The following is a 12,460-nucleotide window of genomic DNA, read 5'->3' as shown; positions in this document are numbered from 1 at the left end:
TTTAATAGTACTACAGAAAATCCTCCTGTAACACAACTTGATCAGTATGTGCCTTGTCTCCCCTAGGCTGTAAACAGCCCATGAGCCTAGAAACACTACCAGGTTCATAGGAGACCCTCAATAAATATTAAGGATCTGATAATACTCTTTCCCCCATGTTTTATGTACCTTCTGCTGCTGCTCTTCCTCCTTCCATGGTATTTTCATTCCTTCAACAATTATTTATTGAGCACTTCCTACGTGCCTGAAAATAGGAAATCACAGTGAACAAGGCAGCTATGGTCCCTGCTTTCTAGCTACTTAAGAGTCTCAAGCTTTGGCTATGGCTGGAAAAAGCAAGTACATTCCCTGAATGTCCGCAGTCATTTACTCTCTCTTTGTGGGAGACTATCAACAGATCAGCTGAACTACACAGCAATTGCTGGGGTCTAACACTTTGAAAGAGACTAAAGGGATATGAGCAAAATACCACATACTAAGTTGATTATAAAATGCCCCTCACTGGCTTCTCCTGAGACCTCAAATAAGGAAAAATAATACCCCCTCCCCCTTTTTTAACCTCTTTTGTGTTAGGCTGGTTTTGAATTAGAAATTCAGATGTCATATAACTTGTTTCACTGTTAGGTGCTGTTTGAAAGTGTTCTATAGGAAAAGATGACTTCTATTCGCTTATTTCATTTAAAATAGATGCCTTACAATTTCTGTGGACTAAATCTGCCAAATATGTTTCTCTTAAAAGAAACCAGTTTCTCTTAAAAGTTGCTACTCAACTACACAACCTTTCCAGGTATAAAAATCGTTTTACTAAAAACTAATAATACGTATCACCAAATGTTTACATGAATAATTTATAGTGTTCATTCATTCATACATTTATGGAATTCCTATCATAGCAGTTACTACACCAGTAAGTATGGTTAAAATAAAAATATAATAGTTTGCTTGATCACGTTACACTGTCTGCAAGGCCCATTTGCAAAATAAAATACTAGCCATTTACAATTAAATGTCTGGCCTAAACATTAGAGGATAAATTGTACACTGGGAAATTAGTTTCAACAACTATAGTCCAAACTTATAGTTATTTAAATCCTTAAGATCAAAATCAACCAACTAATCATTCAACAAATAAATACAAATACAAAATATAAAAAATAATTATTACAGTAAGATTTAAGAGCTTTAAATTTTAGTCAAAAATTAAAAACAAAAATCTTTTGGGCCTTCCCTGGTGGCGCAGTGGTTAAGAATCCGCCTGCCAATGCAGGGAACTCAGGTTCAAGACCTGGTCTGGGAAGATCCCACATGCCGTGGAGCAACTAAGCCCGTGTGCTACAACTACTGAGCCTACGCTCTAGAGCCCACGTGCCACAGCTACTGAGCCCGCGTGTCACAACTACTGAAGCCCACATGCCTAAAGTCTGTGCTCCGCAACAAGAGAAGCCACGGCAATGAGAAGCCCGCGCACCGCAACGAAGAGTAGCCCCCCTGGCCTCAACTAGAAAAAGGCCGTGTGCAGCAACGAAGACCCAACACAGCCAAAAATAAATAAATAAATAGATTAAAAAAAAATCTTTTATCAAAGCTGAAAAGAAAAATATCTTTCAATAGCAAAAACCCTTTGACCTCAGATATGCTCTGCATCAAGTTTTCAGAGAAAGTAACATCATAACTAGAACAGACCAGAAAACACTCAGACTGTTCAACGTCACCACTGGCTTTTAGTAAGGACAATGTAAAGCAAAGATCTTCATATGGTCACACATGGTAACAACAGACATAACCTATAAATCATGCATATTTTCACAGTAACAATGATGGTTTGTGGCTTCTATAATCGGCAACCACCAAAGTGTCTGATCTCATATATTGGAGCAATTCTGCCATTCCATTCCTTACACATCAGCAATGATCTATAATGAATGTGATGGATCAGATACCCAAATACATGCCATGCTAATACCATGTAAAGTAAATATCAAACATGAAGCTAATTAGGGCAGAAATACCATTTGACTCTTTCATAGTTCCAATCTTTGCAAATAATTGTTATCAAGATAGATTATCACTACTGCAAGGGTACTTTGTATATACGTAACATATTTGTCCTGATCTAAACCTGTAACTTAATTTTTAAAATGTAATTCACAATAAATACATTTTGCATCACAACCTAGTACAAATACACCCATAAATATATATATAAAACTGAAACCAAAGTTTTGCACAACAATACTTATCCATACTATTTTTGATGTACTCTATTGTCTATTCTAGTCTAATCTTTTAGAAAAATGCTGGTCTGGACTTACTAAATTGGTTTACTGGCCTATTAATGGATTATGAGGCACAATTTACAGTGCCCAAACCAACCTAACTGGATCGACTTACCCTTTCTACAACTCCACATACTACTTAGATGTTTCCTCCCCTCATTTCAGTTGATTTAAAGACATTTTCTGATGGGGTAAAAGAAAAATTGGAGTAAGCATCAAATATCGGAGGGTGATTTAGGCCTCCAAACTATGACTATGGGGAATAGGATGGGTGCCTTTTTCATTTTTGAGGTCCCAGCACCCAGATCTCATACTGGGTCTAGGCACATACTGGGTCCTTGATACATTATGTTGAATTTTTAGAGTAAATAAAAGGGTATTGTTAGAGTTTGTTTAAAGTCACATAGGGATAATAACTTTCACTTGAGAAAAAGCCCACACAGAAAGATGTCCTGGACAGAAGTACAAAGCCCACAGTGGCCTGTGGAATCAAGTCTAGGCCTTCAGTCCACTTCCCGACAGTCTCTGAGGTTCCCTTACTTCGAACTCGGCAGAAATCTGGGCTTGACCTCTACTCACCTGGGTGAGAAGATGGAGCCAACCCAGCAATTCACAAAAACCCATGAAGGCAAAGACAAAGGCAAAGATGGAAACCTGCTTGGCACTATAGCCCTGGGACGCGCCTAACCGACTTTGCAAGGCCTGATAAGCAGGGGCTGCAGCAGAAGGGGCAGAGACTCGGCCTAGGACGTGGCCTCGGCCTGCGTGGGGACAGGTAGCCGGACTCGGCCTCGGTCTGGGCAAGGAAGGGGCCCGGTACACAGCCTGCATGGGGACAGGGGCACAGCCTTGGCCTGCGTGGGCACAGGGACCCAGACTCGGCCTCGTCCTGCGCAGCGACATCTCCCGGCGGTGAGGTAGGGCCCGCCCGGTGCACACCCGGCTTAGGGCCCCTGAGCCGCATCCTTCCCACGCACCTTTCTCCTCTTTTGTCCTGAGGCCGAGGCTCCAATCGCTAAGCCGGGCTGGGCGGTTAGCGCAGCGGTGCATCCTGGGACGCGGGCCGCTCGAGGCCTGAGGGCGTGGGACCCCTGGGTGGGGCCAAGAGGGAGCCCCAACAGGCCACCATGCTGCATCGTAGTAACAACAGCTTGCTTTTGGTGGCAGGAATTTACCTGGGCCTACACCTCTCCTCCTAATAGGCACACTGACCTCGTAACACAGGCATGTAACGGAGGGGCTAAGTAACTTGCCCAAGCTACACAGCTCGTACATAGCACAGCTAGGGCTCGAATCCGGGTTTTTCGTGAGTCCAAACCCAGTGCCCTTGCTACTCAACTACACAACGTTTCTAGGGGGAAAATAACATTGTAACTGGCCTATAGACTGTTCACAATTCGGGGGGTAGGGAGAGGAAGAGGAAACTTCTAGAATAATTACATAAACCCAGGTCTGCAGTGATCTCTCATTACAAGGTTGAATTAACAAAGATAGATCATAAATAGAAGACAGATAAAATGGGGCAATGAAAAAAAAACCCTCCAGTAAAGTGGGAGTATTATTCCTCTGAATATTTTATTAAATATAAACCTATGAAAATCATTTATAGAGAAGATAGTATAGTGTAGTAAGGAAAACAGGCTTTGGAGCCAGACAGCCCTGGGTTTAAACTACGACTCTTCAGCTTATTAACTTTGGGATGTGTGACCTTGGGTTTTTTAATAGTCCTTTTAAATGCTATTTTCCTCATGAGTAAAATAAGGATAATAATTCCTCCTTGCAGGGTGTCCTGAGGATTAAATGAGGAGAAAAAAAGTCTAGAAAGCATTTAGCATAATATCTGGAAAAATTAAGCACTCAGAAAATGACAGCTATTTTTACTATTTGAGTGCACAAAAAATGTAGAACATGTTCTTAATAATGAGCAACTTAGTGATTAAGTCTTATTAAGTGCTAAGTCTTAATTAGTTCTCCATGAAATAAAAACAAAAAGGCATCAAGGAGAGCTCAGGATGAGATAAGAAAACAAGGAGCTGGGATGCAGGTAATATATGAATAGAGATGGATGAAAGGAGATTTCAAGGAAGTAGAAAAATAACCATAATTTAACACCTGCTTTGGAGGTGATGATGAGCTGAACTGACATTGAGGAACATCAAATCAGGTATGAAGAAGGAAAGAGTTCAGATATTCCACCAGAACACTCAGAAAAAAGAACAAAGATGAGGGTGTTAAGAGAGGAAAGTAAGCATGGAGATTAGAAAGCAGAAACTCAATCTACAAATGATGATTTAAAAAATGAAATGTAAAGAATACTGAAGGAATGGCAAAAGAGAACCTAGAAAACATATCTGGGATGGTATGTAAGACTCATCTTGTTCTAGGCAAGAATACTCAAAAGAGAACCAGACGTAGTCAGAACCTCAGGAAATTTCTGGATTTCAAGGACAAGAAATTATTTTGGATGCATCCATCAGAAAATTAGTTAACCTAAAAATAATCAAATGAGGATGGATTTAGCTTTCTTCTCCAGAAGCTAAGGATAGAAAACAAGAGCAAAATGGCAATGGTTTAAGAAAAGTTGTAACACAAAAACTATTCTCAAACAAGTTGTTATTCAGGTCAACAAAGGAATGGCAACCAAAAGACATTCCGATATATGAGGTCTCAGAAAATATATCCCCCTTCCTGGAAAAATTGCTGAGAGACATACCCTAGACTTCCTTCTTGGAAACATTACCCGAGAGGAACCAAAATTGAGATTAGTTCATTGGACAGATTGTGAAACAGAGTTAAGACTAAGTAATAAATAAATATAATGGTAATAATAAAATGGAATGTAAAAGGAAAAAGTAAAATTGGGAGAAGCTATATAATGTACAAATTTTGGGGAAACAGCAATTTGGTTTATGAATTCAGATGAAATTAACAATGGCCAGAAAACTGGAGGGGGCAGGAAAAGTGAAAGTGAACTAAATTTGCATATAATGGAGTCTACACTTATGGCTTCAGTCTTGGCTTTGATGAAAAAGGAATTTTCAAACATTTTTTTGAAAGCATAAAAGGTAATGATTTGTATAGTTAAAAAAGTAGGTATGTTTTCCAAATAGCTACAAGACTTAGTACAAATTATTAACAACCCATCTGCAACCCAAGAGTAAACAAAGGAAATAACAAGAAAGAATAAACTGTAATGGCAAAAATGTAATTTATGACAAGAAAAATCATTTTAAGCTTAAAACTATGTATGCTATACTTCAATAAAAAGGAACAACTTTTCAACTATTAAAAAGGAACAACTTTTTGATTGTTTATAATATAAAGTCCATTTATTTATTGTCTGCTGCTTGTACATGACCAGACCAAAGAACTCTTACCCAAAGGTTTAGGTTAAAAGTCACATAATACAGTTGGAACCGCAAACGCTGGTCTTGGGTGGTCCCAAAGCACTTTTCTTGAGATACTACAGTGATTTTTTTTTCATCAGCTGGTTCACAAATCAAGTTGCACAGCCCGGGTGTATAACACAGATGGCATAAGTTCTAGCATCATATTTTCTACTTATCACTGTCCCACATGGCATGCTACTGTGTTTGTGAGTCCAGCCTCCCATGGTGGGTATGTCACCACTGACCTATAACACCTGGAATGACATACCTTTGCTGTAGATGGTCCTTTGCCACCCTCCATAACAGACTATTAAAGAACAAAATAAACAATACTGTTAACTAACTTTTTATAATGCTGTTAAAAGAAAAACTTCTGATGGAATCTTGGTTGTTTCTTCTCTCTCCATGCCGATCTAGGAAGTGCAAGTGCTGTTCAAGATCCATTTCCAAATCCCTATCTGAAGGTGTCTTGACATACTTTTTTGTCCATACGGACCTTTCAGAGAATCAGGCTGTTTGTGATTACTCCTAAATGTTACTCTAATTTCACTCTTAGTTGTTAATAAAACTCATTAGTATAAAGCTGTTGCCAATCAATTTTATTTTCTAGTTCACCACTCATTTTCACTTCCATATAACCATCAAATCATTCATTATACATATTAAAAGTGACACACAAGAGGACATATGCCATATTCAAGCAAAGAATGCTACATGACACCAAAAATGCTTTACTTGTCAACAATCTAGTAAGGGGAATCTTTCCACTTTATTACAGAAAAAAATAGCAAAATCAGAAAAAAAATTTAAAAGACAATTTATAGGAAAATCGGCAGTCAAAAATCCAATTCTATTTTACAGTAGTGGGCTATACTACTCTTATGTTTTACAGAAATGAACAAACAAAGTCAGCAATTTAGAAATGGAAAATAAACTTCCTTTCTTAGCACATAAAAAAAAGTTCAGCTGCAGGAAAACCTGTGCTTCCTTATTATAGTTTGTTAAATAACTTAAAAAACAAAGTCATAAGCAATCATAAATGTGCTGCTGGTGTGTTCACTTTGTGGGCCTCAAGGGAGAAATGTGTCTGGCAGGAGGTCTAAAGCACTGTAAAAAAAAACCCCACATGCTATCATGATGCCACAGACAATCCCAATCCCCACTCCTAGACAATATCTTTAATGTAAACCCATGTTTTAAACTCTACGGCTTTCAATGATTAGGTAGACTCTTGTCTCAAACCAGACTAAAAACACCTGAACTTTTCTCACTGGAAAGGAAATCATACCCTGATCACATTCCATTTCTCAGTTCTTCTAAGTATTAGAAAACTGTACTTTCTTTGAAAAAATAGCTAAAGTTCCAAAGAGAAAAAAAACCCACAAGCAATCCAGGGTATATATAAACATGTATTTTACCCAACACAGTGAGTAACTGTACTACAGTTTAGTCAATCTACTTGAAAAGGTTAATGCCAATGGCAAATTTAGAAGGGGATCCCTGTTTTTTCTATATCTTAAAAAATACTAGTGAGCTGTATAGTTAGGAGGGGATACATGGGGTTAACTGTAAAGGCTTTGATCTGCTTTGTTCAGCTCCACTTTCCTTAGAATAATTAGAAAAACTTACAGTTGGTTTGCTAGTCTGACCTATAATAATATAGTCAGAAAAGGCATTTTATCAACCACAATTTTCAAATGAGTATTTTAATATAAAGCAAGACAACTCTATACGGTGTCACAAATGACAATTCATAAAAGACCAATTAAAGTTCAGTATTTAGGTCAAGTTTTTCCAAACCCCTGGGCAGCCCAGGTGGGCTAAATGCAGCATGAGTGGGCCACATGTGCCCTGAGGAGAGGTCAGGAGGCAGATCAGAGTCCCAGCAGGTGCTTGGTGACCACAATGTTGCCTCTGGGGATGGCATTCAAGTCAGTGATGACACAGTCATGTCACAGGTGCCACAACAAATCCCAGTATTCAGATGGCACAGAGAACACAAATAAGTTGAAAATCACTGTCCTGGTGGTTTCTACCTCCTCTCTGTCTCCTCTCTCCGGGTCCAACTAAAGCTGGTTTGTCACAAGTGAACAACAGCTTCCGGATGGTCAAAACGCCCAGCGTCTTCTTCTCAGATACTAAACTCCATATACATTTCCCTTCTCAAAGCCCTACCTGACCTTAGTTTCTGCAAAGTATTTCTTGTTCTCTGGCCTCTGTAATTTTTTTCACTTTCCTTCTTCATCCAGATCTCTTTCCCTTCCTCTCCATAGTCTCAGGGAAATCAGACCTTCTGTGATTTTCATAATGCATAGGCAAATGACTCCTATGTCTTGCTCTAACGCTGATCTTCTCATTTTCAACACAGGATTTCTGTCTGCTGGGCATGAATATGTGCTGAAGACAGTGCCCAAGTCACTCTGGTGAAGATGGAACTCATTTTCCACCTCGAGACTGTAACGATCTACTTCCCTTATTTCTGTGAACAGCAGCAGCTGCATCTCCACCGTGCATGTGCGAGTGAGAAAACACCTCCTGTCTCAGGCTGATCCTCTCCGTCCTTTGTAAAATTTAGGTGTATTTTTTTTCCAGTTATATATTCACACATTGTTGAAAGACTCAGTCTTTCAGTTCTGGAAATTTTTCCTGGATTACTTTAGTACTTTTCCCTCTCTGTTTCCACTTTTCTGTCTAGAACTTCCGCTATTCAGTTATTGAACCTCGTGAACTGTCCTCAAATTTTGTCATTTCTCTTTATTTTCCAATTTTTTTCGTCCTGCTGTTTTCCTCAACTTACATTTCTATTGAGTTTTTCATTTCTGCTATTGCATTATTCATTTATAAGAAGTTTGTTTCTCCTGAATATTTTTTTATGTATTATCTTTTATAACCATTTATCTCTGAGGATATTACTAGATTAATCTCCTCCTTGCCTAATCTGTCTTGTTTTGGCCTCTGTCATGTTAAGAGGCTTTCCGCAAATGCCTTGTGATCCTTGGCTGTTCACTCCTATGTAAGAGTTGGGCACATAAATGCCAACTAGAAACTCTGCCCATGGGTGGTTTGTGACTGTGGGCTTCATAGTTGGGAGACTTGGCCGAGTAATTTCTTTGGGGAACCCCCCCGCCTCCACACACACACACAATGTATCTTTAGATCTTTCCTCTTAAATCTGTGTCTGATTCCACAAAACTCTCTTCTAATTTCCTGGGGGAAAAGGTTAGGGGTGGTGGTGGTTCTCAACATTCAGTATGTGTCTAATTAATCCCATTTCAGTGTGGTAGCCCTGTCCTCAGCTGTGCCTGCTGTTCCTCAGTGCAAAGACCTGCTAAGGATTTGGCTTTTTTGGACTGCTCAGTCAGTGCTTGTGTGTCTCACTGCTCCTTTACTCATGTCTTAGTGGGTCTATGGAGGGAGGGGGCCTGATGCAGGCATTCAGCAAGAAGGCCTTGCTCCCCCTCTTCCATTCCCATTGCCCCTGATGCCAGTGGGACTTCCCCAGGATTCTTTTCAATCTTTCTACTTGTCTGCCTAGCCAATATATTGCTACAGAAGTCACTTTCTTCAAACACAAAACCAGTCACTTACTTGAAAACCACACTGACTCTCCACTGCCTACAAAACAGTCAAAACTCCTTAGCACAGCACACAAGGTCTTGGATGCTCTGACCCCAGCATAGCTTGCCAGCATGACTTCTCTTCATACCACTTAACCACACATAGTACAACGTTAGTTTTAATAGTGCACGTGTACCACCGTCTGCTTGAAGACAGGCAGTTATGGAGAGAAGGTTGGAACTAGACTGACTAGATCCACTGTCTCGGCTCTGCCACTTTACCAGTTTACCAAGTTAATCTCATCTGCAAAATAGGGATCATAACAGTACCTATTATTGTGAGGATTTATCAGAGCACTTGGAACAGCAACCGGCATATATGCGTTAAAGATTTTAGGTCTCTGCACACCTGTCTGCCCCAGAAGACTATCAAGTCCTTGGAGAGGATCTCTTCTCATTTGCTTAACATTTGTGGTGTATTTATAATAATGGGGCAGACATGATGCTGTTCACAAGGGACAATGTAAAAAGAGCATGGCAAATGGAGACGGTTGGCAAATTATTAAAACATAATGTGACAAATGCTACAATACAGGAAAGAGCACAGTGAAGAGAACATAAAGCATGTAAGATCTAATGGTTCAAAACAGGTGGAGAAGGCTTCACAGGTCCAACATTTAAGATGGGGCTTGACCAAAAAAAAAAAAAAAAAGATGGGGCTTGATGAATGAATATGTAAGGCAAAAGGTGGTGCTCCTAAGACAGTGAGTGGGGCGAGAACCACAGGTGAGACTAGAGGAACAGGTTGGGGCCAACTGCACAAGGCCCTGTATAACCTGTTTGAGTCTCTATTTTGTTTCAACCACTGTTTGTCAATTTCACCGTCCTAGCACACTGGGAGTGCCATAGACAATTTTGAGGAGTTATAAGTATTTTGTTACTAATAGCTGAAATGCAGCTACTTGGCAATTATTTAAAAAATAAATTAGAACACGCTTCCAAATAATGTTGAAGAAACCAGATATAAAAGAACACATACTCTATGATTCCATTTACATAAAAGACAAAGCTAGGCAAAATTAATCTATGTTGTCTCAATTTAGGGTATAGTTACCTTTACCGGTGGATAGTGACTGGATGGGGATCCAAGGGGGACCCCTGAGTGCCAGTAACGTTGTTTCTTGATCTGGATACTGGTTTCACAGGTATGTTGTTTGTGAAAATTCATCAAGTCGTATACATGTATTTTGCTGTATCTGTTGTATTTTAAGTTAAAACAATAAATTAGATTCATGACACTTAGTGGTCACTTGGACACACATGCGTTTACTTGAAGAAGAGGTGAAGTTACAGACTGGAAACTCATCGTGCAAATATCACTAGTTTTGTGTTCCTTTATGGACTACCTCAGGACAGCTGTGGTACTCTGAACAGCCAGGAAAGTTATCACATGGCCAGAGTCAAGTCACCTTCACCAACAGCAGGGCTTCAGTGAGGGTGGGAGGAATTGGCTTACATCTAAGGGTTAGTTATATTGAATATATGTAGCGTCTCTGAAATGCCAACACTCTGCATACATAGGAGACTGCCTTTTCCTAATTTTAGATATTATAACAAGGGACTGATGGTTCCTTATTAACCTTATAGAGAAACACAGGTCAAAAACACATCTTTGTAAGCATGACTTTTAATGCATTTAACATTTATGTACCCTTAGGAACATGAAGAATCAAGTTTGTTTTTTTCCTTTCCTTAAAAAATTTTTAACTAAAAAAAAAGGTACCCAATTAAAAACAAGTAAGAGTAGAAAGAGATATATAATGAGAAGTCAAATTTTCTACTTCAGATCTGTTTCCCAGGGCAACCACTATTAGTATTTTCTTATATGTTCCTACATAAATATTTTATAAACACACAAAGGCATATATAAATGTGTGTGTATTACTCTTTCCCCACCTTCTTTTCTTAAACAAATGGGAGCCCAGTATACTCACTTTTTTTAACTGTAGATGTTTCATTTCTGTAAACATGAATACAGCTCATTCTTTCCACAAGTATATATAACTGAGCATACATACTATGAATATATATATTATGACTTACTTAACCAGATTATTTCTAGTCTTTTGCTTTTATAAACAATGTGGCATTGAAAATCCTTGAAGATACATACTTTTTAATTTATGTAGAAGCTGCCCCAATGTATACCCCCAACTCTGTTACCAAACAGAGTTTTTGACCTCTGCATTTCTCTTTGGTTAACATTAGTATCTGTTATTTTGATTAGCCATCCTCTGTTTAGTTCCACTGATCTTCCCATTTCTACCTGAATGAGTACTACCCTGTTTTGATTAACACAGCCTTAAAATATATTTTAATGTCTGATAGGTTCAGTCTCCTTATATTTCTCTGTAAAAGGATCATTTAAAAAATATTTTAAGAACATTTCAGACTGTCTTAATGACAGACTGACCAGCGCAATATAGTTATGCTCTCAGTATATAAATCCATCACAGACCTTGGAGATATTGTGGATTCAGTTCCAGATCACCACAATAAAGCAAATATCACAAGGTGAGTCACACGGATTTTTTGGTTTTCCAGTGCATATGAAAGTTATGTTTACACTATACTGTAGTCTAGTAAGTGTGCAATGGCATTATGCCTATATATCTTAATAAAGAAATACTTTATTGCTAAAACATGCTAACCATCATCTAAGCCTTCAGCGAGGTGTAATCTTTTTGCTGGTGGAGAGTCTTGCCTCGATGTTGATGGCTGCTGACTGATCACGGTGGCCGTGGCAATTTCTTAAAATAAGACAGCCATGAAGTTTGCCCCACTGATGGACTCTGCCTTTCATGAACCATTCCTCTGTAGCAAGCAATGCATTTGACAGCAGTTTACCCATAGTAGAAGTGCTTTCAAAATTGGAGTCAATCCTCTCAATCCCTGCCGCTGCTTTATCAACTAAGTTTATATAATATTTTAAATCCTTTGTTGTCATTTCAACAACCTTCACAGAATCTTCACCGGGAGCAGATTCCATCTTAAGAAACCACTTTCTTTGCTCATCCATAAGAAGCAACTCCTCATCCATTAGTTTTATATTTGTAACAAATAATGAAAAAGTTTGAAATATTGCAATTACTAAAATGTGACACAAAGACACAAAGTGAGCAAATGTTGTTGGAAAAACGGCACCAAAAGACTTGTATGACACAGGATTGCCACAAAC

Source organism: Leucopleurus acutus (genome assembly GCF_964270905.1).
Source record: "Leucopleurus acutus genome assembly, chromosome: 1".
In the NCBI taxonomy this organism is placed as follows: Eukaryota; Metazoa; Chordata; class Mammalia; order Artiodactyla; family Delphinidae; genus Leucopleurus; species Leucopleurus acutus.
The sequence above is the reverse complement of the archived record's forward strand: the minus strand, read 5'-3'. Positions refer to the sequence as shown.